A 27,815-nucleotide genomic window follows, 5' to 3' on the forward strand; every position below is an offset into this window, starting at 1 on the left:
AGAGAAATACTGGGCAATCACGAAGCGGAGGCTTAAGGCAAAGGGAAAACTTGTTAGGAACATGACTCAAATGAAGAACTGGTGGAATCAAATCGCCAAAACGGTGGACGAAAAGGCTGTGCGCCGCCTAATGTGCCGTATTACGGGAAAAGTACGAGAATTTCTTCGAAACAGCAATGAATAATTTTTTTAATTTTTTTTATGAAAGAGTAAAGAAAATGCTACATTTGTATGAAAAACAAATTATGAATTCGTTTATAAATGACTGAACTACACGCAATTGTTTGTGTTCCAATATTAAATGAAGCAGACGTTAGCCAGATCAACCTAAGAGTCCGTCACTTGAAGAGCAGTCAAATGAGTGTAACGAATCAAAAGTCTCCACAGTCACAACTTCACGCCTCATGACGATGGAATATCTCAACCCTACAAGAAAATTTTCCCAAAAGAATGTATAAATTGACGCAAAAACCATGCATCCATGCGGTTCCACAAAAGAAACAAAAATCAATGTGGATTTTTAAGAAGAAAATATTTAATTTTGACATAAAAATCTGAAAGTTCAAATTTACTCTTGTAAACGTTACTTGAAAATTCTTCGAAAAACCATAGATAAGTATTGAACCCAATGGAAGCTTTTAAGGCCACCGGGGCTTGAGAAATTCAAAAATGACCCCGAATCGACTCAGTCTATTGCCACATAAAACATTTTGAGATAAAAAAAATCCCTTCTCTCTGTGTTGAACTCTGGAGTTTAGGAAACTTTGTACCTCAACATGCTCTGTTGAAATTTTACTTAGCACTCATTCACTCTTGCTAAATGTGCCTCAAATAGTTGGAGCACCTCAATCAAATTTCCAAAAAATCCAACCTTACAAAACCGTTTTTTTTTAAATATCTCCAACTTCCTTTGCTTTATCCAACTACACTCATTTACTCAACCACATTCCATAATATTTATTATCCTCTAGTAGATATTTGTGACTTTTTTTGTATGTCCTTGATAATCTACACTCAACAACTATCATACAAAAAAATCATTTTTCGACTGTGTCCCTATATGTCTAAGCTCGATTTAAAATGAACAGTATTAACACAATTTAGGAACAAATTCTGTATAGTTTACTTCTACAGTACATCAGAATGGGGGTAGGCTTAATATCGACACGTTATCCAAACATACGGAAAAATTGTGCCAAAAAAAAAATGCTTTGTTTTATGAATAACTTTTGAATGCATGGATAAAAATTGATGAAATTTACAGTGAAGCTTCTAAGTAATGTGATGTGTACGTTGATAAAATTTGGTGACAATCTGTCAAGTGGTTTGAGATAGCATTCAATACTGAATACTTCAGGAAGATTTTGACAAATCTTTTTGGGCAGAATCGAGAATAATCCAGAAAAGTTCCAGTGGGGGGCCCAAAAACAGCTGGAAATCAACTATTTGACCAAAATTCACATGGTTATTTCTTAAAGAAGTCTTAGAGGATCCAATAGTGAGCTGAAATTGGAATAAAAATAAAAGTGAAGATGATTGGTTCCATGAAGTGAGGGGAATGTGAGAGCTTTTTTCAAGCTTAATCTTAAAATATGAATAGAGGAAGTGTTAAAAAGTCATTTTTTTCTGAGTGGTTCGTCTAGCTGACTTATAAATAGGCCTGAATTCATATCTACATGGTAGAAAAGCTGCCCACCGGTTAAATAAACAAAATACGGTAGTCAAATCGTGCCCAAAATGTTTGGACCTCTTGTGGGGAGATATTTTGAAAAAAATCGTCATGGACAGCAAAACGAACTATTTAGCGGTCACCTGGCAGGATTTCAACTAAAAAACTTTTCGTTAACAAGTCTCGCCTATATTTCGCGAAGTTAAACAAGCAGAAAAACTTGAAAAAACTTGGTGAGTGAGGCTGACGATCTGTGGAAGCTGCAAATCAGTCAGTGTTACATAACAAGTGACACAATAAATGGCTAAATATACAAAGAAGGTTACCTCCAAATGCGGTCGTTTTCTCTGAAAAGCACTTCAATAGGTCCTACAATGTTTATACTTTATTAAGTTGGATCTGGATACGTGGCATTACGAAAAAACGGTGGTGAAGTAATAAAAAGTCAAATATGTGGTTTTTGTGCCGCAGGAGAACAATCGGCTAAATTCGTTAGACCTTCAACCAAATTCAAAACTTTGAGTTATTTTGAATGCCAAGCTTCAGGAAACAGAAAACGTAATCAAAAATAGCCTTGATTCAGAAAAAGGTGGTTCAAAGTGTGCATTATAGATGGCGCAAGTGTTGCCCATAAATTAAAGCAACAAAATTTCTTCATTGCTCGCTATCTCTAAAACCCCTTGACCCCTTACATACATACATTCAAAAGTAATTCACAAAACAAAGTGTTGAATTTTTTTTTTTCGAATACACTCCTTAGGTTCTTGTTAATCGTAGGCCAGTGATCGAATATTTAATAGAAGACTGCGATGATTTTGGACACTTTTTCCAGTCTTTTGCGAAGTTTTTGAAAGAATCTGCAAGCTTCAAATGTTTTCTCAAATACGATTTGGTGAGGGCCCAAAAAGTTTCAATCGGTCGCGCTTGAGGACAATTTGGCGGATTCATCTTCTTCGGTACGATCAGGCGGCCCGGAAGCATACCAAACCATTTCCTTTTTATCGAATTTTGCAGTAAAATTAATGTTTTCGTCTCGCTAATACTTCGGCCAACCTGTCAATACTTTGGCCATACTGATCACCTGGAAGCGTTCTGTAATGAAACTTGCAATAGGTTTCGTCGTCGATGATAACGCACATCGATTTTCCACTCAGCAATTGATCGTTGAATAATTTACGAGCTCTTGGTTTGAAGGAAGCAGCATATTTTTGACTTGGCTTTGGTTTTTTCTGCTTCTTAAGTATATGACTTTAGTTAGACCCAATCTTACCTTGGTATGATGGACAGTGCTGAAAGGGGATCCACGATTTTAGCCACATCCCGAATTGAGTCAGTTTTTTTACTGGCATAAGCAAGCATGACTTTCCGGTTCAAAGTTTTGTCCACTGTTTTCCAAGGTTTCCGGTAAGAATTTTTTGGGTCCACGAAGCTACTTTTTCCTCCATATTTCCGTATCTAATTTCTGACTGACTGAACTCTGACTGACTCAGCGAAATGTTGGGTATTTTTGCGCTTTTCCGGGGAAATCCTTTTCATTTCCACGAAAATTATGAAAAGTGGAGCTCATGATACACAAAGTCTTAAGTTAAACTGTAAACAACAAAACCCAGCAGAAATCAGCTGTTAACGTCATTCGGAGTGAGCAGGATTGTATCTAAATCGTGTTTAGACATGGGTCACCTTACAATTTTACACGCGCCAAATTTAAAAAAAAACTCGATGGAAGTGTAATCTGACGCTTACAAACAAGATCACAACACTTGCCACTCAAATCAATTAAAACGATGTCGATCTTCAGCTACCTTAGGTCAAATAAGATTTTTTTTCATTGGTCAGACAAAATATAACTCCTTAACTAACGAATTATAAGGCACCAATTCTCGATCCACGTTCAAAAACAAATTACTCCAAATATTCGAACCTCAATTATGTCGTTAAAAAATCGAACAAAGCTAGTCTTAACATATTGCGGGCCAAATACGAGATATCTCGTTTTTTTCGCTCAAGGCGAGTGCGCTTCACTGGGATTAACTCAAATGTGATACATTTTATCAAGAAATTTTTTCTACATAATTGTATACAATGCTTTCTATAACTCAAAGAAACTAAATTTGTAGAATTTAGTGTAGTCGTTTTTGAGACAGAGAATGCCAAATTTGGTGTTTTTGGGCTTAGATTTCTTCGCAGTTCTTTATGTGTTAAGTACCTAGGTACTTATACTCATTTTCGTAACAATAATTTATGTGTAGTCTAAGTAAGACATTAAAATATTCTTAATTAATTTTTGTCATTTTTTTGTTGCTGTTGTAAAGAATAGTAAAATATCGTCCTAACACGGATCTCTTCAAAGGAAATATCCTTCCATTGAGACTCATGATGTTAGTTAGTTTAATTAGTATCGTCACATTTTCTTGGATTTAATGAGCGTTCTCAGGATTAGTAAAATTTTGCTCGCGTAGGTACAATTTTTTAATACCTTTTGCTGCCAGACATCTTTTGCTGCCAGAAACGTCCATTACCAGGAGGCTCATTCTCAATTCAGCTTTTTGGTCTCGGGCAATGTGGTAAGCCGATGTTTTTTGTATTTTTGTGATTTTTTATTTGAATTGATATAAATTTAGGTAGTAAAATCTATTCAGCTCAAAAATCTGCTTTTTATACAATTGTATCAATGGTTTTAGTAGATAGTCTATGTAAAGTAGCGTTCATAATTGTATAGAAATTGGAAGCAGGCGCACTGTCACTTCGACTTTGAACTTCCATAACTTTTTACTCTGATGATATTTTTTTATTAATTTTTTTGCGTTAGATAGATCAACTATCACACTATTATATCACAAAATTTGAGCTTCCTGGAGTTTGTGTGGCATGAGAGGCAGTAATTCTACGAAAATCGGACTTTTTGGACTTTTCTCGTTCAAACTGCAGTATCTCAGAAACTACGCAACATTTTTTTTTTTAATTTTGCAGAGTGATTGTTGAAATATGAAACTGGCATGTCTGAAGTTTGCGAAAAGTTCTATCGATGAGATCAAAAGTTACGCCAGGTGCAATATTTCAGGTATGAACCTTGAAATGCGATTCCTATAGAATTTTGGACGATTCATGAGAAAAATATTGTTTCCTCCACCAATCATACAAAAAATGTCTGGCAAAAGCAATGAAGAAAATAAAAAATGGAATAAATGGTCCATTTGTATTTTGAAATCAGAATCTCGTGATATTGTTGTGATTTTTCGGTTGAAATAGATTTACTGGTTGTTAAACAGAGAATATGATTTTCCTATGGAAACATTCGTCCAAAATTCTATAGAAATCGCATTTCAAGGCTCACGCCTGAAATATTGCACCTCGCGTAACTTTTGATCTCATCGATAGAACTTTTCGAAAACTTCAGACATGCTAGCTTTATACTTCAGCAATCACTCTGCAAAATTTCAATAAAAAGTGGTTTCAGAGATGTTGCAGTTTGAATGGGAAAGGTCTAAAAAGTCTGATTTTCGTAGAATTACTGTTTCTCATGCCACACAAACTCCAGAAAGCTCAAATTTTGTGTTATAATGGTGTGATAGTTGATCTATCTAACGCAAAAAAATTGATCAAAAAAATATCATTAGAGTAAAAAGTTATGGAGGTGCAAAGTCTAAGTGACAGTGCGCTTGTTTCCAATTTCTATACAATTATGAACGGTACTGTATGTACAAAAGATCCACTATAAATGACCAGGTAACAACACCATGTTTTTGCAAAAACTAGTTTGTACATTTTCTAGTCTTTTTTTGTTCGTAAATATGAGTGATGGACTCATTAACTCATTAACGTATGGTGTTTAGTCACGGAACATGCAAACCAATGACTAAATAAATTGGAATAACAACTTTTCAAATATTGTTTATGTTTGGATTAGCGCTCGCCCATGCGTAACAAAATTGCAATAAGTTCAACTAATTGTGTCTGAGATCTTATGAAATGAAACCTCTTACATAGAGAAATTTGTTCTACATAAAATCTAGATGTTGGTAGGACAAATTAAAGTATTATTGTAGAGTATTTGAACTCTACATTGAAATAAATACAAAAACCATTAAACAATTCTCTATCGGAAAACTGAATCATATCAGTAACGGTTCGTTTTGTGATTCAATTGTCACCAATTTTGGAAGGTAATTTTAAACCCATTTCCCGAATTCGAACTCCCACAAACCTTTTGAAACGGACCAAACGATTGTTAGCCATTCATGAATTCAAAGCAGTAATAATTATTTATTTAGACTACCATTCATTCATACGACAATACACTTTTTTCCTAATGTATTCATAGTGGCACAGCAGAGGCCGCGGTATTCACGTTCCTAGTCTTGTATAGCTTGAAACGGCCAAGCCCTCTTTGGCGTGTCGGGGGAACCGGCCAATTTCCATCTTCTTTGCTCAGTTGGACGCTTTATTGAACTGGTGTAAACAAACCGGTATACCTGCACACTAATCATTAAGTCAACAAAAGGCCCCGGTCATGAATGCGTTCTATCATCATGACAACGAAGAGAACGCGCCGGAAGATGGGGCACATTTAAAGAGAAGAGTGGATGGATGCATGTGAATAACATATTCCACAAGTAAACATTATTAAACCACCATCACCCGAGTTTCGACATATTTGAACGATATCTGTCACATGTTTGTACGAACTTTGTAACAAGTTAATTGCATTTGCTGAGTAAACTGATCGCGCGTACATATTCTGAAAGGGGCACGCGACAGCTTTTATTTTTACTTTACAGCTTATCTTGTAAAAATTTCTGTAATTATTGAAAAGTCGTGTTCCACATGAAACTAAACGAAATTGGTATGTTTCCTTGATAGAAATACTTAGTAGGAATATTGGTCCCTGCTTATAGCCACTACACCCATAGAAGAGGTTGCAAAAATCCAATGCCTATTTAGCATCTCTGTGCCGAAAATGTGCTGAAAAGTGCACTGTACCAAGAATGATCAGGGAATCCAAAATCCAACTGATCTGATACTGATAACTGATTTATCCCTTGTGTTACACTTAGCGATAAATATGAGAAAGCGATTACTTCTCATCTGTTTCCATTGACGATAAAGATAACTCGCTTCACATTAATTTGACTCCGACGGTCCACCAACAGATAAAAAAATTTCAAAATGCTCACACTGAAGCAAACCGACCGAATCGATATTACATCAGCAGAAAAGGCCAACTGAAATAGTTAAATAGAAAGGTAAATTTTGAAATTCTCGGGCGTAACGTCTTAAGAAAGCGCTCGTCGCGATGATAAATCAATGTTTGAGGGTTCTGGTAACTCGTAATAGTTAAAACAAACAAACAAAGTCGATCAACAACCAGTTTTTTTAAATCAAATTTTGTTTGTTTTTGTAGCATCGTAGTTTTCTTTTGTCGTACTTTTAACTATTAATAAGTAAACTTAAGTAAATGTAGCATAATATTTGATTAGTTAACATTATTAAAAAAAAAAGAAATGGATCTCTTTAAAGGAAATTTTCTTCCATTGAGATCCTTATCGTAATATTGTTTAATTATAGCAAAAAAAAAATTAGTGATGATTAACGGCACAAGTACCGCGAGAAATGAGTTTAGCTCCGATTAAGACTTGCGACCCCTCTAGTGAAAGGGTTTGACTTGTAGGTGACGAAAAAAAGTGTCGCGAGTTCGCTAGTACAAGCTACTAGTGTTAGTACCGTGAGAAGTTTCTCGTTTTAATAGGAGTTAGCTTAAACTAGTTAGTTTAGCTCTGATTTCAACTTTCGACTGGTCAAGTGAAAGGCTTTGACTTCTAGGTGACAAAAATTTGAAACGTGAGATCGCTTGACCAAGTTACTAGTGTCATTATTGGTAGAAATAATCTACTAGTACTAAGTTGTACAAGCTTGTATCGAGAAACTGCTTAAATAAATTCTCATCAATTTCTTCCTTTTTAATAATCGGGTCGCAATTTGAAATCAAGCTAACCTATTTTCTGTCGGTATTAACTCTAGTAGCTTATACTAGCGGATTCATGACACTAGTTGTCGTCCCTACAAGTCAAACCCTTTCACTTGACCGGTCGAAAGTTGAAATCGAAGCTAAACTAATTTCTCGCGGTACTAACACTAGTAGCTTGTACTAGCGATCTCGCGACACTATTTTTCGTCACCTACAAGTCAAACCCTTTCACTAGAGGGGTCGCAAGTTGAAATCGGAGCTAAACTAATTTCTCGCGGTACTAGCACTAGAAACTTGTACTAGCGATCTGCTAACACTAATTTTGTCACCTCCAAGCAAAACCCTTTAACTAGACGGGTCGCAAGTTACAATCGGAGGTTACATAAACGAAACCATCTTTTGAATTAAACAAATAAATCTGAATGCAAAAAATGACCAATCTTCTCTTGTTACTACTTGCGAGGAAGGGAGAACTTATCCTTAACGTTACACTTACCGATAAGTTTGAATCGGAATGCAAAACTAATCGAAAGCAAATTTGTTAATGATGAGTATGAGTACAGTACACTGATGGATGAAAATCTCCTTCACGGGTGTTTTCATCGGCAAGTTCTAATGAAAGTTAACGATTTCTTGATTCCCTGAGAATGATATGATTGGAAAAGCACTACTGGTGTTAAGACTCGAGCTCCCAAAAAAATTGATGTATGATCACTACATTCAAGCGCAACAAGAAAAACAATTTATGGGATTTTCATCCCAATGGATAATTTATCCAAAAAAAAATCAGGGGGAATTGAACTCACTGCAACATCTTATCTCGGCTTGCCAGTCCGATATCTTACCTAGTGCACCATCTGAGTCGGTTAGCAAACGGAAGTTTAATGTCATAGGCTTTCCGCCACCGCCGATTACCAAAAAAAAAAACCCATTGTATTGGTCGTCTGCCGTTTGGTCAGTGTTTTTTTTATCCTCGTTTGTCTTTGATGGGAAAGGGATGAGAATGGGTTGGGAATGGGAAACTAGAAACTGTTGCTTTTGGCGACCGGTTTACATACACACTAGACTGCCTCAAATTTGTATGGGAAATTTCAAACTTGTGAAATGTTATGCGCCGCAGGCTTAAATTGATCCTAGGCCTAATACAAGGTCTCATGCCAAATTTGGGCCAGATCGGTTAACGGGAAAGGGTCGCTCAACGAGCCCAAAGTTTGTATGGGATTTTGGGACATTTTTTTCGGTAGGAACACGAAAATCCAGTTTTTCATGAATAACTTTGGTCCCCTTTGGCCGATTTTATTTGAAAACGGGTTTTCTTAAAGCCTAAACTATGACAAATATTTCATCCGGAGACTGCATTTCGATTCGCCTTATGATAAAAAAGTTATTAAACTTCAAAAATGGGGTAACTTTTTTCAGGGTGATATTCATCGCTGTAAATGCTGCGTCAAAATGTTCAAAGCAGTTCTCTCATTAATAGTGATGAATATCACCCTGAAAAAGGTACCTATTTTTCGAAGCTTAATAACTTTTGTGCTTTTACTAGAATCGATCTTCGAATGAAATATTTGTCATAGTTCAGGCTTTAAGAGAAACCGCTTTCAAAAGAAATCGGCCGAAGGGGACCGAAGTTATTCATGAAAAACTGAATTTCGAGTTCCTCCCGAACAAAATGTCCCAAAATCAACAAAAGTAACAAATACAAACTTTAGGCTCGTTGAGCGACCCCTTCCTATGATCCGTTCTGGCCAAAATTTGGCATGAGACCTTGTACTAGGCCAAGGATCAATTTAAGCCTGCAGCGCTAAACTTTTTCAAATGTCGGGTCATTTGGGGCACTCTAATACACACGCATATTGCATCTTGGCTGGGGTTTTTTTTACGCCGGTTGGAATTTTCTTTTCTAATGTCGGTTTACATACACACACAGCGATCGGTACATCATTCGACAATATCCTAGCTGGCTGATTGTTTCCATCCTGCTTTTGTCTTGTGATAGTAAATGAGATAATTTTTTTTATTTAGTTTCTTCCTGAAATATGCAATGCGATTGCACTGGGAGGACAATGCCAGTTATTAGAAAGCTTGTTAATGCCGGTTCGGCAGAGAATCTTATGCCGATAATTACGCCACTGATAAACTGATATAACTCTGAACCACAATTCCATCAACCAAAGGTTCGTGTCTTAACTGCTTAGTAAGTGATTAATACACTGGTTGTGATGAGGCGCTAGCATTCAAAAATTACTCCACGTGTTCTAATGACACGTAGAAAAATATATAGAAATTTCCTTATCTACCAAGCATTTTTAGCCTGCTTCAATTTTCCTGCGTGCAAAAGTATAAGTTGCTATGGTGTTCAATTTTTGTTTTGTTTTCCTCCCAGTGCCTACATATGAAAATCAATTTTTTATATTAAAAAAAACTATTCCAACTAATAGGAAATTAAAATTAAAAAAAAAATGAAATAATCGAATTAAAGTTTAAAGTTTTTACGAATTAATTTTAGCAAATGAATAAAAGTTAAGGATTTAAAGACTTTCAAAGCGAAAATGTTCTTTATCTTATTGAGGAAAAAATCGCAGTTCTTTAAAAAAGGATCTTCTGGTGAACGATTTAGTACCAAAAAAAGAACTCGAGGGGGAGGGGGGGGGTGTTAAACCATCCCCTCCCCAATGAGGGTCCAGGAAAAGCGAGCGAGGTGTTCTGCTCTACACTGAAAAGTTTGAATTTGTAATCAAATTTCGATGATTGCGTAAGGTTATTCAAGAGGAACATTCTTGACTCAGAACTGATGCCAAAACCTCGAAAACTAATCCCAGGTTCAAAATCCTGCTAGAGATTTAATTTTTTTAAATTTTTGATGTTTATTTATTTTCGAATATTAAATTTCAAATAACATCAAACTTATTTCAGAGGTTCTAGTTTCTTATTATCAAAATCAAAACTGTATTTCTGGTTTCATCTTTCGTATTTTATATCTAGTTTAGGATTCTCGATTTTCGGTTCGCATCATCATCAAAAAATTGAATTGAATGAGTGCTTTGAAATCAAATTTTTGAAGGTGATGGAAAGTATTAGAGAAACATGAGGTATCGATGAAAGAAAGAACATAAGCCGTAAATATAATAAATTTTTCGAAAAAGATTATCGCTGGAGCTCGACATGTACGCTCGTGTCGGTCGATTCCATCACGTTCACCGTGGTGAAATTGGGTAACGCGTCGTTGTACTGAAGTGGAGATTACGGGTACAAGTCCTGCCGATGAGTCGTTCTATCTTTTTCGAAAAATTCACGATATTTACGGCTTATGTTCTTTCTTTCTTTGATACCTCATGTTTCTCTAATACTTTCCATCACTTTCGAAAATTTGATTTCAAAGCACTTATTCAATTCAATTTTGTGATTTGATTATTTCAGGTGCAAAGATGTATCAAGACGAATTCATAACATTAGCATTGATTTGCTTTGAAATCGTTATTCATATTTGGTTTTGTATTTCATTCAAATTTTTGTCCACGAATTTTTAAACTCATAAGAATAAGGATAATTTTTTTCCAAATGAAAAATGTATACCGGGTGACAATAAAGTTCCCGTATTTTTTTTATGAATACTTCAACAAGATGGACCTTTTTTTATAGAATCAAATCAAATCAACCAAATAATAGTAAAATTCACTGTTATCCTGTCAATCAGGTTGAACTGATAAAAATAGCTGAGCTATTCCCTCCCTACCTTCTGTAGAATTCCATCCTTTTTTCCAGTAAGTGGTTCATGCTGCTTCAACTCTTCACAGTGTTTTCTTCGCCAACGCCAAGATTTTTACTACTGAGCCACTTAACTATTACCAATTGCTCAAGAAGAGTCAGCAAAAATATTCTACAGTAAAAAAAAATTCTCAAAATTTTCCAGATTTTTCCGTGAAAAAGATCAAACCTGTGTCCCTGGAAGGACAACTCAGTATCGGATCCTGCGTGACGTACTGTACACATCTCAGCACTTTGATCCAGATGGATTCACTGCTTGAAACAAGTTGAGCACCACTGACTTTCAGTGTGTGCTGCACGGCTAACTTTTACCCAAAACACAAACACGCAAAACCCAAAACTTATACCCAAACTAATAGGACATATTCAAAACCTAGGCTTGCTTACATTATTTTATCCCAAATACGGGTCCGTATTTCCTACATTAGTGTACGAACTGACAAACAAGACGAACAACATCCATATCACAGTTGGTTCGGCACAGCTTTTGCGTCGGGACGACTATCACAGGAACTGGAAACACTGCTTCACGGGCGCACATCAGCTGCCCGGAGCACCTCCGACCGTCTGCAGCTGGGTCTGTTGGCTACATGCTAGCTGCTTGGCTCAAACCGGGAATTTAGCTTCTCAACAACTACACTCGGCTCTCCAACAACGGCCCTGTAGAAAACCAAATGTTGTTTCTCTTTTTCTCATAATTTTCTTAAGTGCTAATTCGTCACTCACCCAGTTGGGGCCGTCGGCGATGACAAACTATGAGCACAGTCGGCAATGACTACTAGCACAGGTTGCAAGCTTCTGTTCTGCTCGGATTGACCGGTTGCTCCTCAGGTTGGGTGCCGTCGCCTTCAACTTTACCGTTGCCTGTGCGCTGAGGAGAATTTGTTGCTCACCTTCAGCCGGTGCGGAATAATTCGGTACTTTCTGCGCGAAACCAACAGCAATAGCGATGAATAATGTTGTTTTGTTCGATGCTTGTTTACGTTTCCCATGTGTTTTCGTTTGACAGCTTACACACTTGAAGTTAAACACGCACACGCTATTTTTTTTAAACTCAAAATTAAGTAGTTTTGGATCAAAACAGCACTTCGGTGGCATCCCTCAACTTTGAGTTTGACTGGGCAATAGCAAAACTAAGTTCTGATAGGCATACTCAATACTAAGTTCGGCAGCCGAACTCGAATTTATCCTTTTTTTCGAGGGTAGCTTATTTTCAGGGAATTAAAGGATGATTAAAATTGTTTTGTACCCGGATGTTGCTGTTCCGGTACATTGCATTGCAATTACAGAGCGGTGGAAGGTTTTGACACTCCCGGTCAAAGAAAACTTCCGGATGTTACTTCCACGGGAAGTAAACCTCATCCGGAAGTTTCCGGACATTCCAAACCGCTCACCATATGATGACAATGACGGACAGAATTTTACGCTGACACGGTGAACATGCATTTCATTATGAATCCTTCATAGTCTTCCGGTAATTGTTCCGGAACGACAAAATTTTGCGACGTGTTCGTTGGTTGCTGTTCCGGTTCGAACTGAACTCGCTAAGTGTTTTCAGTCCAACAAAGAGAATTCAATTTTTAGTTCATAAGGTCGAACTCAGCTTTGATCCCTCGCCGAAGGAAAAAAAGGGATCAATTTTGAGTTCGCAGTTCGAACTCCTTTTTGATCCATCGCAAGGAAGAAAAATGGTACTTAACTTTAAGTTCATAGAATCGAACTATGTTTTGAACCTTGGTCATACTTAATTTTGAGTTAAAAAAAAGAGCGTGCATATTTGGCTGTTTGTTCTCTCTATTGATAGGATCGACTACACACTCTAGACGAAATAGCTACACATATTTAATTATAACGCTACATGCTTCAGTAGGCTTGAGGCTTGACAAATTCCCCAAAATCGACTATTGTCTGTCATTTTTAAACTCTGTTAACACAGTTTCCTACCACGAAGCATGCCGATCTCATTGAAAATTTTATATTTAAGGAATGATTCTTGAAATACCAATGCATAGAAGCGAGATTTCTAGTGGAATCTGGCACTTAAGGATCATATCCGATACATGAATATTGATTTCATCAATCAATTTTTAAAGTCTATAAAATTTGGGTACTCTGAGCAAAAATCAGGGCTCAATCTTTTTTTGACCATTGTCTAGACGAAGGGTCAAAAGTCTGTGCTTAACAGACAAATCAGGGCACCTGGCAACCCAGATCATCACTTATACCGTTTCACGTTTATGATCACCACTTATGGTGGTTTCGCCATCAGAATTTATCCGATATAAACGTCGAATAACTCCGCCATTTTTAGCCGATTTCAACAAATAAACACAATATCAAAAAGTTGAAAAAGTCATTCAATGCCATTTCAGTTATTATTCGATACAGATAAAAAAAACGCGTTGAGATTTTAGTGCTTTACATCGAAAACGATCGTTTAGTTGTGAAAACTGTGCGCGCTTATCGTAATATTCGTTGTCTCACAAAAAAAAAAGGAAATGAGCAGGCCTCCTCGTTCTCCGGATTTAACGGAACCATAGATTTTTTTTTCTGTGGAAATATTTAAAAAGTAAAATTTACGCAATCAATCCGAAAAACATTGACGAACTTTAAGTTAGCCTACGAGCTGAAATAACGTCACAAAGCCAGAAATGCTGCCCAACAATGTAATACAGAATGTCCGCAAAAGGGTTGAGTTTTGGGTATCGACGTTGAACTCAAAAGCTGGTGTGGATTAAATGGCATGAAATATCCTGAATATCGGCTAAAAAATAGCGTACTTATTCGACGTTCAAATTGGATATATCTTGATGGCGCACCGTTGTTCACGCCAAACCATTTCATGATATTTTAATTGGTTAAAAAAAATTAAAAGCATTTAAAGTAGTTTAAATAAAAAAAAGATAAAATACATCTTCTGGAGCATTTTTGAAAAAAAAAACTGAGTTGGTGGTCACGAAACTATCGCTGTTATAGACATAGGAACAGACGGCCAGGTCTTTTTATGTAAACTTTGGCTGATTATGAAAAATATTCTTTCAAAAAAAATTTTCTACCAGTTGTCGAAGTTTCTTTCCAGGAAGTTGTTCAAAGTTTGTCTTTACAGTTTGGCTTCATGACCATGTGCCACGTTATAAAAATTAGTCATGATTTCCACATACATGTGTATGTAGAACACTGTTCCGATTTTTTATAAATACACTACACGTCATTTCAAAAACCATGTAGTATTCAACCTAATTTTGGCTGCGTACATTCAAGTGAAGTAAGCGTTGTCATTTTTTGTCGTTTTTCGTGAAGAAATCTGAAAATGCGTGGCCGGATGTGCACGAATGGGGCACTGTGAATAGTCTTTCAATCAGAAAAACTAGCTAAGGAAGAAGTTTTTAGTGTCGGAGCAGTTCAAACCGCATTAAGAAAGTATGGAGAACAGTGTGCTCTCGCAGATTCCCAGAGACCCGTTAGGAAACCTGGCCCAGCTTACCCTTAAATGGACAAGAAAATCAAGGATTACTACAAACGGCATCCTTCGGCATAAGTACTTGATGTGGCTAAGAAACTAGGTACCTCATCGACTAACGTTATGCAAGCCAAGGAAATGAACTTTTTTTTTTTTTTTTTTTCAATCACTAATCGTACTTCCATAGCCAGAACTCCAGAACTTATGTCTGATACCAAAGAATAATATTATTCTTCTTGTCTTTGTTCATGTTTTCCGTTATTTTAACATAAAAATATTAAAATAACCGAAAACATAAATTGATTGGGCCTACCATGGAGCAGAGAACGCAGAGACATCTGGAACACAGGAACAGAAGAAACGTGGACCACCAGTACCATACGTTACAAATGGGCAATATCGTTGGAAACATGCTAAGAAAAATGCTCCTTGATGAAGAAACTATAAGTTATGAGAAGTAACTTCACTTTACTTCACGTATCACTAGGACCATTCTTCATCGGCTGAAAATGATTTATTTGGTACACAGAAATCACAAAATCTGAACAGAAGTATTTTAAAGAATTTGATGAAATAAATAGAAGGACTTAAAGATTCTAAGGTTTACTTTTTCTAAGTTAAACTGTTTTGGATTTCCGTGTACAATCATTTCTGGTCATCGACCAAGGATAAAGCGCCTTTACTCGCTCTTGAAAATGAAAAAGAGAATCGAAAAATATTAGTAGATCATAAAACCTTTCGAGGTCTGTTTAGAACTCGAAAGGTTTTATAAAACAAAATACATTTATAGTAGAATTGTACTGCTACTGAAATGTGGCTTCTACAATACTTGTAAGAATTTTTATTTAAAGAAAAAATTGTACACAAGTTATGATTTCACTAAAATAAAATACTTTTAAAAATTGTAAATCTTGATTGATTACGAGTATAACCATTTACCTTAAAAAAGACTTAATTACATGAGTAAAAAATATTAAGGATACTTATCTTTGCGTAGCACGTCTCCTTTAAGCGTTGGAATTGAAAACGAAATGCCCTAAACAAAGCCTTTCTAGGAAAAACGACGATTTTTCTTCATAATTTTCGAAATGTACCATAATCGATAAAGTTTTTAATTGCTAGGACATTTTTAGATTAACTTCCTCTTCTATGAATAGTCGTACGTCCAGCAGCTGTTTTTCCAGATATAACTCGACAGAAGATTCGTCTCGTATCGCTCATAGTGAACAGTCGCGTTTCGAGATTTCGTCCAATATATCCGGGTGTTTCGTTCCGTTCGGGCGTTTAATACGGTGTTTTGTACCGCGCTATACGTTTTTCTGCCAAAGGCAGACCCCAGCTCGCCAAAGTGGTGCTATTATAGTGTTGGTCGACAAAAAAAAAGGTTTTTTTCTGGCTAGCTGACTGCCCTCAACTGGTCACCACGAGGGCCGCCGCCATTGTTTGACTCATCATCATCATCAATCTGGTCGTTCTTGCTCGAGCCAAGACTTGACGTGGCAACCATCTTCGAAGAAGGACCACGTGGTTGGGATCACCACTGAAGGAGCCAATCAAAACAAAAATCAAGTTTGTTATACTTTTCTTACTTTTCTCTATTTCTAATTCTATTTTTTCTCTATTATATATTTCGATCAAATTGAGCTTCGCTTTTATTTTCATGAAATATGAGCGAAGGCGGGGGGTCGGACCCGCCAGAGGTGGATGGTGAGCAAATCATCTATGAGGATGAGGAGCATCTGGAGGATTCAGCTGTAGCTGGTTCTTCGAATGCTCATCCTTCTCCGCCAGTTGATATTGCTACTCCATCTGCAGCTGCGGGAAAAACAACCCGACTCCGAGTTTATCCTGATAATTCATCCTCTTCTGGGCCGGGGGTGGTTTTCATCCGGCCCAAAACTAACGGAAAACCATTAAATTTAGTGCAGATCACGAAAGATCTGGCTAGGTGGCCCTCCGTTACCAGTGTTTCCAAAGTACGTCCGAACAAATTGCGCGTTGTTGTGGCCGACCGGAAGGCCGCAAACGGAATTCTTGCCAGTAATTTTTTTAATTTAGAGTATCAGCTCTATATTCCATCTCGAGACGTAGAGATCGAGGGTGTGATCACCGAATCGAGTTTGGAGGCTGAATACGTTAAGTCTCACGGCGTAGGTAAGTTCAAGAGCCTTGATTCGACTTCGGTCGGAATCTTGGATTGTCGCCAACTCATGACTGCCTCCGTCGTTGATGGCGTTACCAAGTATTCGCCTTCAGCCTCGATTCGGGTTACATTTGCAGGAACAGCCCTCCCTCATTACGTCTTGATTGACGGAATTTTAAGGCTTCCAGTACGCCTTTATGTGCCTCGCCCAATGCAATGCAAGAATTGCATCAAGTTGGGGCATACTGCTTCGCATTGCTGCAACAAGAAGCGATGCTTGCATTGTGGGGAGAATCATGGGGAAGGAGCATGCTCAGCAGTTGAGCAAAAATGCGTCTATTGCGGGGGCTCACCCCATGATATCTCCTCCTGCGAGGCATTTCAGGCAAGCTGGGATAAACAGAGGCGCTCTTTAAAAGAACGCTCCAAGCGTTCTTATGCCGCCATATTAAAGAGCGCCTCTCCACCGGTCCAACCTCAGACCTGTAACATTTTTTCTGTGCTGTCAGTTGACAATGAAGACACAGATACGGCTGATGAAGTTCAGCCAGTCTTCGTTGCAGGAGGCTCTCGGAAGCGAACAAAGGCGCCTTCTCCGAAAATACCAGCTAAAATAGCTACGGTTGTCTCTTCAAATAGAAACGAGAAAAAGTCGACTGCTGCTGAAAAGGAAAAACAAGTTCCTCCAGGTTTCCGCGGAAATGTACCACTGCAGAATAAACCAACAGCTGCGGGAGCTTCGCAAACCCAAACCCCAAACGTGATGCCAGAATCAACGACTCAGTCTGGGCTCTTTAAGTTGACTGACATTTTGAACGGATTTTTTTCGTGTTTTAATGTATCAGAACCCGTGAAAGACATTGTATTTGCAATGCTTCCTGTATTAAAGACATTTTTAAAGCAATTGATGCAAACTTGGCCCCTCCTTTCAGTGTTTGTATCTCTCGATGGCTAATTTACGCCGAGAGGTCGGAGATATCACTGTACTACAGTGGAATTGTCGTAGTCTTATTCCAAAATTGGATTCATTGAATTATTTACTTCATAAAACAAACTGTGATATCTTTGCATTGTCCGAAACTTGGCTATCTTCTCAATCTAACATCTCATTCCACAATTTTAATATTATCCGTCTGGATCGTGACGATTCTTATGGAGGGGTGCTTTTGGGGATCAATAAGTGCCACTCTTTTTATAGAATTCACCTTCCTTTATCAGGCGGAATTGAAGCTGTTGCATGTCATACAACAATAAGAGGTAAGGACTTATGTGTTGTCAGTTTGTACTGGCCTCAGAGAGTTGCAGTGGATCGAAATCACCTAGAGGACCTGTGCTCAGTGCTCCCTGAGCCAAGGTTGATCCTGGGTGACTTCAATTCACATGGAACTGTCTGGGGAGAACAAATTGACGATAGTCGTTCTACTCTTATCTATGACATTTGCGACAGTTTCAATTTAACAGTATTGAACACGGGTGAAAAAACACGGGTACCTAAACCTCCTGCAAGACAAAGTGCAATTGACCTCTCACTCTGCTCAAATTCACTATCATTTGATTGCCAGTAGAAGGTAGTCCATGATCCGAATGGTAGTGATCACTTACCTATCGAAATTACTATCACCAATGGGGTCAGCTCTTCGAACACAATAAATATGACATATGACCTTACAAGACACATCGACTGGAAAAAATACTCGGACACAATTAAAACCGCCATCGACTCTATGCACGTTTTACCTCCTTTGGAGGAGTACCACTTTCTTTCTTGTCTGATACACGATAGTGCAGTTGACGCTCAAACAAAACCCATCCCAGAATCATCTATTCATCGAAGGCCTCCTAATCCATGGTGGGACCCTCAGTGTTCTAAGCTTTATAAGGACAAATCAACAGCATTTAAAGAATTTCGAAAACATGGAACTCTTGTCCATTTTGAAGCTTACGTTTCCCTTGAAAATCAGTTTAAAAAGTTAACCAAGGGGAAGAAAAAGGCGTATTGGAGGAATTTTGTCAGTGGGTTATCGCGTGAAACATCCTTAAGTACTTTGTGGAAAGTGGCACGAAGCATGCGTAATCGATCATCTACAAATGAAAGTGAGGAATATTCACATAGGTGGATATTTAAATTCGCACGGAAAGTCTGTCCAGATTCTACACCTGTGCAAAAAATAATCCGGAACGTGCCTCCTGATAGGTCTGATAGTGGTCTAGACTCAAGCTTTTCGATGGTCGAATTCTCACTTGCCCTCCTCTCTTGCAACAATTCAGCTCCGGGAATTGATGAAATCAAATTTAACTTGTTGAAAAACCTTCCGGATGCTGCAAAATTTCGCTTGTTAAATTTATTTAACCAATTCTTGGAGCATAACATTGTTCCCCAAGATTGGAGACAAGTGAGAGTCATTGCTATCCAAAAGCCCGGAAAACCAGCGTCTGATCCCAACTCTTACCGTCCAATAGCGATGTTGTCTTGTATTGAAATGATTGATGGAGAAAATGATATTGTTTCGTTTGGACAAATGGGTAGAAACAAATGGTCTCCTTTCAGATACTCAATTTGGGTTTCGAAGGGGCAAAGGGACAAACGATTGCCTTGCTTTGCTGTCTTCAGAGATACAAATGGCGTACGCAAAACGTGAGCAAATGGCTTCAGTGTTTCTAGACATAAAGGGAGCTTTTGATGCAGTCTCAATAGAGGTTTTGTCAGACAAGTTGCACTCCCGGGGTCTGCCTCCTCTATTGAACAACATCTTATACAGCTTACTTTGTGAGAAACATTTGAACTTTGCTCACGGAGATTTTGCAGTTAGAAGAACATCTTACATGGGCCTCCCACAGGGTTCATGTTTGAGTCCACTTTTGTACAACTTTTATGTGAGTGACATCGACAGCTGTCTCTCTGAAGGCTGCACTCTAAGACAACTTGCAGATGACGGAGTAGTGTCTGTCACAGGATCTACTGAGTCTCATCTGCACAGGCCTTTACAAGATACTTTAGACAGATTGTCTTCCTGGGCTTTGGGGCTTGGGATTGAGTTTTCCCCTCAGAAAACGGAAATGGTTGTTTTCTCTAAGAAACGTAGACCTGCTCAACCTAAGCTTCAACTCCTAGGCAGAACGATCACTCAATCGAGGAGTTTCAAGTATCTTGGGGTTTGGTTTGATTCCAAGTGTACCTGGAGAGCCCACATTGAGTATCTGAAAGGAAAATGCCAACAAAGAATCAATTTTCTCCGATCAATTACTGGCACCTGGTGGGGAGCCCATCCAGAAGATCTTATCAAATTGTATCGAACAACTATTCTATCCGTTATGGAATATGGTAGCTTCTGTTTCCAGTCAGCTGCCAAAACTCACCTCATCAAACTAGAGCGTATCCAATACCGTTGTCTCCGTATCGCTTTGGGCTGTATGCCCTCAACACACAACATGAGTCTTGAAGTTTTGGCAGGAATACTCCCTTTGAAAGATCGATTCAATTTACTATCACTTCGGTTCCTCATCAGGTGTGAGGTCATGAACCCATTGGTGATTGTAAATTTCGAAAGGTTACTTGAGCAAAATGTTCAAACCAGATTTATGTCTATATACCATATCCTCATGTCAATGCAGGTAAACCCTTCTTCGTATTCTCCAACTCGTGTTTGTAGCCCAGACTACGATCATTCTTCTGTCCAGTTTGATTTGTCTATGCAGCAGGAAATTCGTGGAATCCCGGATCCGCATCGTCCTCTTCTGATTCCAAGAATTTTCGAAGCTAAATATAAACACGTCGATGCTGATAAAATGTACTTTACCGATGGATCACTTATAGAGGAAACAACAGGATTTGGAGTGTTCAACGAAATATCCAGCGCATCTCACAGTCTCCAGTCACCATGCTCTGTATATGTTGCAGAGTTAGCAGCTATTCACTGGGCTTTGAATAGTATCGCCACACGACCTATTGAACACTACTATATTATAACTGATAGTCTCAGCTCTGTTGAAGCAATCCGCTCTATAAAACCAGGAAAATTCACGCCGTACTTCCTCGAAATGATACGAGATATATTGACCACTTTATCAAGACGTTGCTTTTCTATCACCTTTATCTGGGTCCCCTCACATTGCTCAATAGCAGGCAATGAGAGGGCAGATTCCCTTGCAAAAGTGGGTGCGATGGAAGGCAACATTTACCAGCGTGAAATCGTATTCAACGAATTTTACTTCTTGGCTCGAAGAAACTCTCTTGTCAACTGGCAGCGTAGATGGGACGAGGATGAGTTGGGTCGGTGGTTCCACTCGATTATCCCAAAGGTAAGCCTTAAACCCTGGTTTAATAGATTGAACCTGACTCGGGATTTTATTCGTATATTTTCCCGTCTCATGTCCAATCATTATTCCATGAATGCGGTACTCTATCGTTTAAATATTGCTGGCAGCAATTTATGCGGATGTGGTCTAGGTTACCATGACATCGAGCATATTGTTTGGTCGTGTGAGGACCACCTATTCGCCAGAGCGAACTTTATAGATTCCCTTCGGGCCCGAGGAAAACCACCCGACGTTCCAGTGAGGGATGTATTAGGTATGATGGACTTGGACTATATGTTCGAGATATACCTTTTCCTAAAAGCTATCGATCTTCGACTATAATTCTCTTTATTTTCATATTTCCCTTTCTATCTTTCTTTTTCTTCAAAAAAAAAAAAAAAAAAAAAGTGAACTAGATCTAAGTACACAATTGTAATCAAACAAAACGAGTTTGGCTCCTTAAAGCCTAAAGGTATGAGCCGTTTCAAATAAATAATTTACAAAAAAAAAAAAAAAAAAACTCGACAGAAGTATTCTATTCAATCACAGAAACTCACCAAACGCAAAGCTTCACCAAGGCAGATAAACACACAATTTTTGGAAGCATTCGATACAAAAACAACGTCGTATCAACGGCACTTACAGAAAGGATTTTTTTTCTTCCAATCTTAACGACGATAACTAGACTTAAATATAAAAAAAACACCAAATTTTCCGAATTTTTATCACAAGGTAAATAAAAATCACTCACTCAAATTTTTCAACAACTTGTTGACCACTTTTACAACTAAAAAGAAGATATCTCTAGATTCATACGTTTCCAAAATCACACCACGCAAGATTGAAAAAAAATTCCCAATTGTGGGTCCGGTCCTAAGACAACAGTTTTGCTTACATTTCAGACGAATTTTGTCCAGGGTTGTTCTGGAAGGCGTAGTCAGTGAGCCAAGACAACTTTCAACAACTTCCAATATAAATGTTTCGTTTAGCATGCTTTTTCCAGTTAACTTCACTTTGTTTGAAAAGAAAACTCAGAAATATTTCTAAATTATCCATTTGAATTCTCTTTTTCGGATAATTTTCCTTCTTCTTCTTCTTTCTCTACTTGAACTGCATTGCAGTTCGGGTTGTAAGGGCCAGTGGCTAAGACTACATGCCCGATAATTTTCCTTAAACGCAACGAAAATTGACACGAGCGAAAAAACACGACCGCACTCCACCAAGGCTTGCTTAGATCCTCCTTTTTGAGACTTTTTTTTTAACAGTAAAAAAACTTTATTCAATACCAAAATTCCATTCATTACAGTTCATTCATTTTATCACTTAGAAATGTTAAATTTACTTTTAATTATTTAGTCCTGTCTGTTATGCACTCACTCAAAGCTTTTTATAATTTACATATAAGAAACTTGAATTTATGTTCTGATTGAATATTTTTGCAACAATCAATCACACTTTTCCCTTTATCGATGGAAATCTAAAACAATTTACTTTTTCTGATTACTTAAGCTCCATTGCATCGGACGTGTACTCCATGGTCTTCGAATGGCCTCCGCTTTAAGTAGATCATCTGATGCTGGAACCGCCACTTTTTTCAATTCTCCCACCTCATTTTCCGAAGAGTCATCACCTGTAATAGCACACAATGATTTTCTTTCCCGTTTTTTCCCTTTTTCTGCCGGTTGGAAATCAATCTCCTCTCTCTCTGTATCTGCTATTTTATCCAATCTTATCGAACTGCTAACGTTTTCGACCACGTGGTTGTCTTCTGAGATTCTTTCCTTGCAAATGCTTGTCGAGCTAAGCACCACGTTGTTTTCACTCGACGACAATTCCGAATACCCGTTCGTCACTGCACTTGCAAAAGTGAGTGTTTTTTGGTTGATCGGTAGTCTTTCGCTTATACTACTCCTTTTCGGGCAGTTGACCTTGATATGTTCTGTTGATCCACACACAAAACATTTCTGTTGAATTCCATCGTAATATACTCTTGCTTTGATGTTTTGTATTTGTAGATAAGTTGGAATTTCTGAAGTGACCTTCATGTGGATTCCTCTAACCCCATTCCATATGGGGAATCCCGACTCGATTGGATATTTTTCCCGTACAATCTGCTAAATACTTCCGTGTTTAGACATCACCATCGCTATCTGGCTATCATCGACTTCCGGTGGTAATCCAAAAATTCGGATGTATTTTGTCATTCCATTTGCCTAAGACACGCTGACGTTAACTTTATTCCCATCTGCATAGATAAAAGAAACCTGCGATCCTAACTGAGTCAATGCTTTCTTCATGATTTCTTCCTCTTGAAAACGCACAAACAGGCTGTAATCTTCACGATACATTGCACTCAAATCATCGCACCTCCAGCCTTGGTTCCGAAAAAACTCGAAAACCTCACAATTTGTTGGATTCCTGGGGCGGGATTATGGAACTCGAAACAATCGAGTTTCGTTCGATTCGACCAACTTTGGCATTACCGATCTCGATTCGAGTGGAACGTTTCGAGATGATCTACTACCCGATTTACTCGAAATCTAGTACGTTAAAATTTAGAACTCGAACGAGATTCGTAATACTGATTCAAATTCGATTCGAGTTCAACTCGAAACGGGTAACTCGAATCGAATAGGATTCATAATTTCACCCCTGGTCTTCTCTCCGAACCGGATCTTAATCGTATTTTTTCGTTTAAGCTCCATTGTTCAAAGATTTCGTTTCGCACTTGTCAAAATTACTACACTCAAACTGAGACACGTTTCCGATAACAATTCCTATGACGATAAACCGAGCAGCTATTGAACACGTCTGATCGGCATCGCTTTTTGAGACGAACTGAACTTCAGACCCATCGGAAGCAGAAGCGGCCGAAAAAGGAGTACCAAACCGGCTAAATCCGTTTAACCGAGGGCTCCGAAACTCTAGTATAAACTTCTGACCAGGAAATCGAGTTGTGTTATCATGGAAGATGAAACCTACTAATGTAGGTTATAAAGCTCTGACTATAAAACTCTGCGTAGACACAATATTATACCTCACCACGTGTGGCAAGCCATACGTGAATGTGATAAAATTTCTCGTCCATTCCTAACCACAGATACAATGAGTGGCATAATTTGCGTGCAGAATGCTTACAAAAAAGGTTGCTACCCTTAATCAAACAGCATAACAATCCTATAATCTTTTAGCCTGATCTCGCATCGTGCCACTACTCTAAGGATGCATTAAAGTGGTATGAAATCAACAAGATCACATTTTTACCGAAAGACATGGGCAGTGGACAGTGCTGAAATATTCAAGAAAGATTAGCCTAAAAAATCATAAAAGTGGTCGGAGAAAGCAATGTGCAGGAGCTGATGAGTAGTGTTAAGTGAAAAGTGACAGAACTCGCCTATCCTACAAAAACTCATGCTAAATGAATTATAAATTAAAAAAACCCAATTTTCAGTATGTTTAAGAATAAAATGTTTTTCAAAAGAAATCATCGTTTTTTTATTTAAAAAAAGTGTATTTTATAGTCTATAGTGTAATAGTTTCTTTTTGACAGTATTGCAGTAAGTGAGAGCCTTTTTCTCTGATCAACGTTATATTGTAAATTCATCTACCTTAGGGAAGCTTTATCACTCAGAAAAAATTTTAATATTCATTCTCCCAACTAATTCTAGTAGTGTGCAATAACAAAAGTTCCCGATCACAGTAACGATTTGTCCAATTGTTGAAAGTAAATTGACCACAACTCACTTTTAATTGCAGCTCGTCGAAAGTCTTCCCATCTGTTGACCTTTCGTTGGAATTTACACAGACAAAACACAGACAAGTCAACTGCTACATATGTACCATCAATGCATCGCATAAACTAATTGATGCTCTCTAATCGAATACATCATCAAAGGCAGACTGCATCTGTCGATGAGCCGTTGAGTAAAAAAAACAAATTACCCGGTACTGAGTCCAGCCCAAAAACTCAATTACAGCCGCAGACATTCTACCAATATCTTCAATTCACAAACAGCGACACACCCACAACTAAAGACTTGCAGACAATCTTAAAACAATCTTAGAGAAAAATAAACTGAAACATTGAGAGGGAAGCTGACTACCAGGACGAAGCAGGGGAAGCAGACGCAGATCGACTGCAAAGATCAGATCACTGGTGTTAAATATCTTGTGAGTGAAAAAGTTTGTCTTTCGCTTGTTTGCTTCATCATGTACTAGCTAGTGAGCTTTAAAAGTAGTTTCGGTTTCGGTCACCTCGATTAGATTTTTAAATGAAGGCAGTGCTGCATTCTAATACATTACCCTAGATATTAGTTACGGGTTCTTGGATTAGTGTTGAATAGCTTAACAATTGTACTGTAAGTTGCACTAGTTATAGTTTGTTTGTTTAGTTTTGGTTGTGGGAAATTTTTAAGGGGGGCTTTCTCAACGATAAAACATATGATTCACGTTAACTACTCACTCGCTCTAGGGACCGTGCACAATTAATGCATTATCCAAATCATCGGCGGCTAGTGGGTTGCTTAGAATGTGTTTACTCATTTAAATTTGTATAAAATATAGTTGTTTGTTATTCCCTACTTATCAAGTAAGTACATGCATAATATATTGAGTGTTCTGCGAACGGTCCCAGTTGTATGTTTATTGTAGTAATACATTTGATTGCTTTAACATTGAAATTTAACATCGTGCCGGATGTGTTCTTTTAGAGTTTATATAGAGCTAATTTGTGAAACAGAACAAAAGATTTCGAGTGTCACATATGCCAAATTAGAAAATATCAAAATTTTTCAGTTAGTGTTCCATTTCGTCTTCAAAACGTAGTATCACATACTGAAAACTTTCAAAGTTTTCTAGCTAAATTTTCCTTTTTATGCAAGTTTGTTTTTTATATTTGTTCATCAAATCAGTTATCAGAAGTAAAATGTAAACTTCAAATTATTTTAAGCGGGTTCTGAAGATTTAAAGAATTGCAAGAATCTATCGACTGGTTGGGTAATGAATATATTGATTTTCGGCGATTTCAGTGAAGAAAAAATCTCAAACTGATTTTTATTTCTTCTTCCGACGTTTCGGCATTTATTATACCTCTTTCAAGGAGTCTATTGATATGACATCATTTAATAATGTGTTTTAAAAAGTGTAACAATATATGGTGTACTTACTGGAATTTCTCGTTTTAATTGTCCAAAAAGTTTTTTTTATTCTGCTAAACTGTGTGATCGGGAAATGTAAGTCCAGTTGCCTGTGGTGTATACAAAATATTCTAAGTTTTAAAATGTGAGCTTTCTACTTGCATGCAATCTTCCTTGGAGTCTGTTCTACTTACTATTGATCTGGCTGAGATGGATATAAAACTTTGAAAAATTTTGAAAAGTGAAAACGGATATAAAATATGATTGACACTACTTAAGATTTTGTTTTCCAACTAGTCACAACAAACATCAGTAGTGGATAGGTGGAAAAAAAAACCTGAAGTAGTGTAAATCACATCTTATATCCTTTTTCACTTTTCTAAACTTTTCAAAGTAAGTAAGTATAACAGATTCCAAGGGAGATTGCATGCAAGCAGAAAGCTCAAATTTCAAAACTTTGAATATTTTTGTTTTACACCACAGACCACTCGACTTACATTTCCCGATCACACAGTTAAGCAGATTCAAAAAACATTTTGGAAAATTAAAACGATAATTTCAGTAGTACACCAAATATTGTTACACCTTTTGTAAACACATTATTTAATTATGTCATTTTATTAGACTCCTTGATAAAGGCATAATAAATGTCGAAACGTCGGATGAAGAAATGAAAATTGTTTTAAGATTTTTTCTTGACTGAAATCGCTGAAAATCAATTTATCGATCTTTAGAGTTGTTTGAAATATAGTAAGGAGAGTAGTCGAAAAAAATGTACTTTATCTTGTGAATAACTTTTGAATGCCTTAATAGAAATTGATGTTGCTTTCAGCGAAGCTACATAGCAATGTAGCATATACAAAATTTGGTAAAAATCTGACAAATGGTTTCGAGAGTCTAATACAGAAGTTTATTGACAATATTTTTTTGGGCAGGATCGAGAAAAATTCAGGAAAGTCCCAGTGGGAGACGCAAAAACAGTTTGAAGTCAACCATTTGACCAAAGTTTATATGGTAAATTACGTTAGGAGATTTAGAGGATCTAACAGTGAGGTAAAATTTGATTAAAAGTAAAGATGAATGATTTCATGAAATCTTGAATGTGAGAGATTTTATCAAGCACAATCTGAAAATTGCAGTGAAGTGATGAAAAACACTATTTTTCTGACTGGTTCGTCTAGCAAACTAATAAACAGGCCTGACTTTATTTCAACAAAGTAAAAAAGTTGCCCAATGGTAAAACTTAGAAAATACGGTGGTCAAATCGTGCGCAGAATAATTAGACCGCTAAAAAATTTGTAATGGACAACAAAACGAACTCTTAAGCGGGCACCTGGCAGGTCGCCAGACAAAAAAAATTTCTCGTTGACGAGTCACGC

The 27,815-nt window shown here is 37.5% G+C and overlaps 1 protein-coding gene across 4 annotated transcripts in view; it reads left to right on the top strand.

Annotated features, from left to right (window-relative positions):
• LOC129757253 (probable beta-hexosaminidase fdl) overlaps positions 1-27,815 on the top strand; it is a 138,387-nt gene that overhangs the window by 10,560 nt on the left and 100,012 nt on the right. For 2 of the 4 annotated variants that reach the window (XM_055754413.1, XM_055754412.1), the window contains exon 3: positions 25,058-25,471. The exons of the other annotated variants lie outside the window; for them this stretch is intronic. The gene's annotated coding sequence lies outside the window, so the exon portion shown is untranslated. The remainder of the gene's footprint in view (positions 1-25,057; positions 25,472-27,815) is intronic. 4 annotated transcript variants of the gene reach the window in all.

This window comes from Uranotaenia lowii, chromosome 3 (genome assembly GCF_029784155.1).
Source record: "Uranotaenia lowii strain MFRU-FL chromosome 3, ASM2978415v1, whole genome shotgun sequence".
Taxonomy (NCBI): Eukaryota; Metazoa; Arthropoda; class Insecta; order Diptera; family Culicidae; genus Uranotaenia; species Uranotaenia lowii.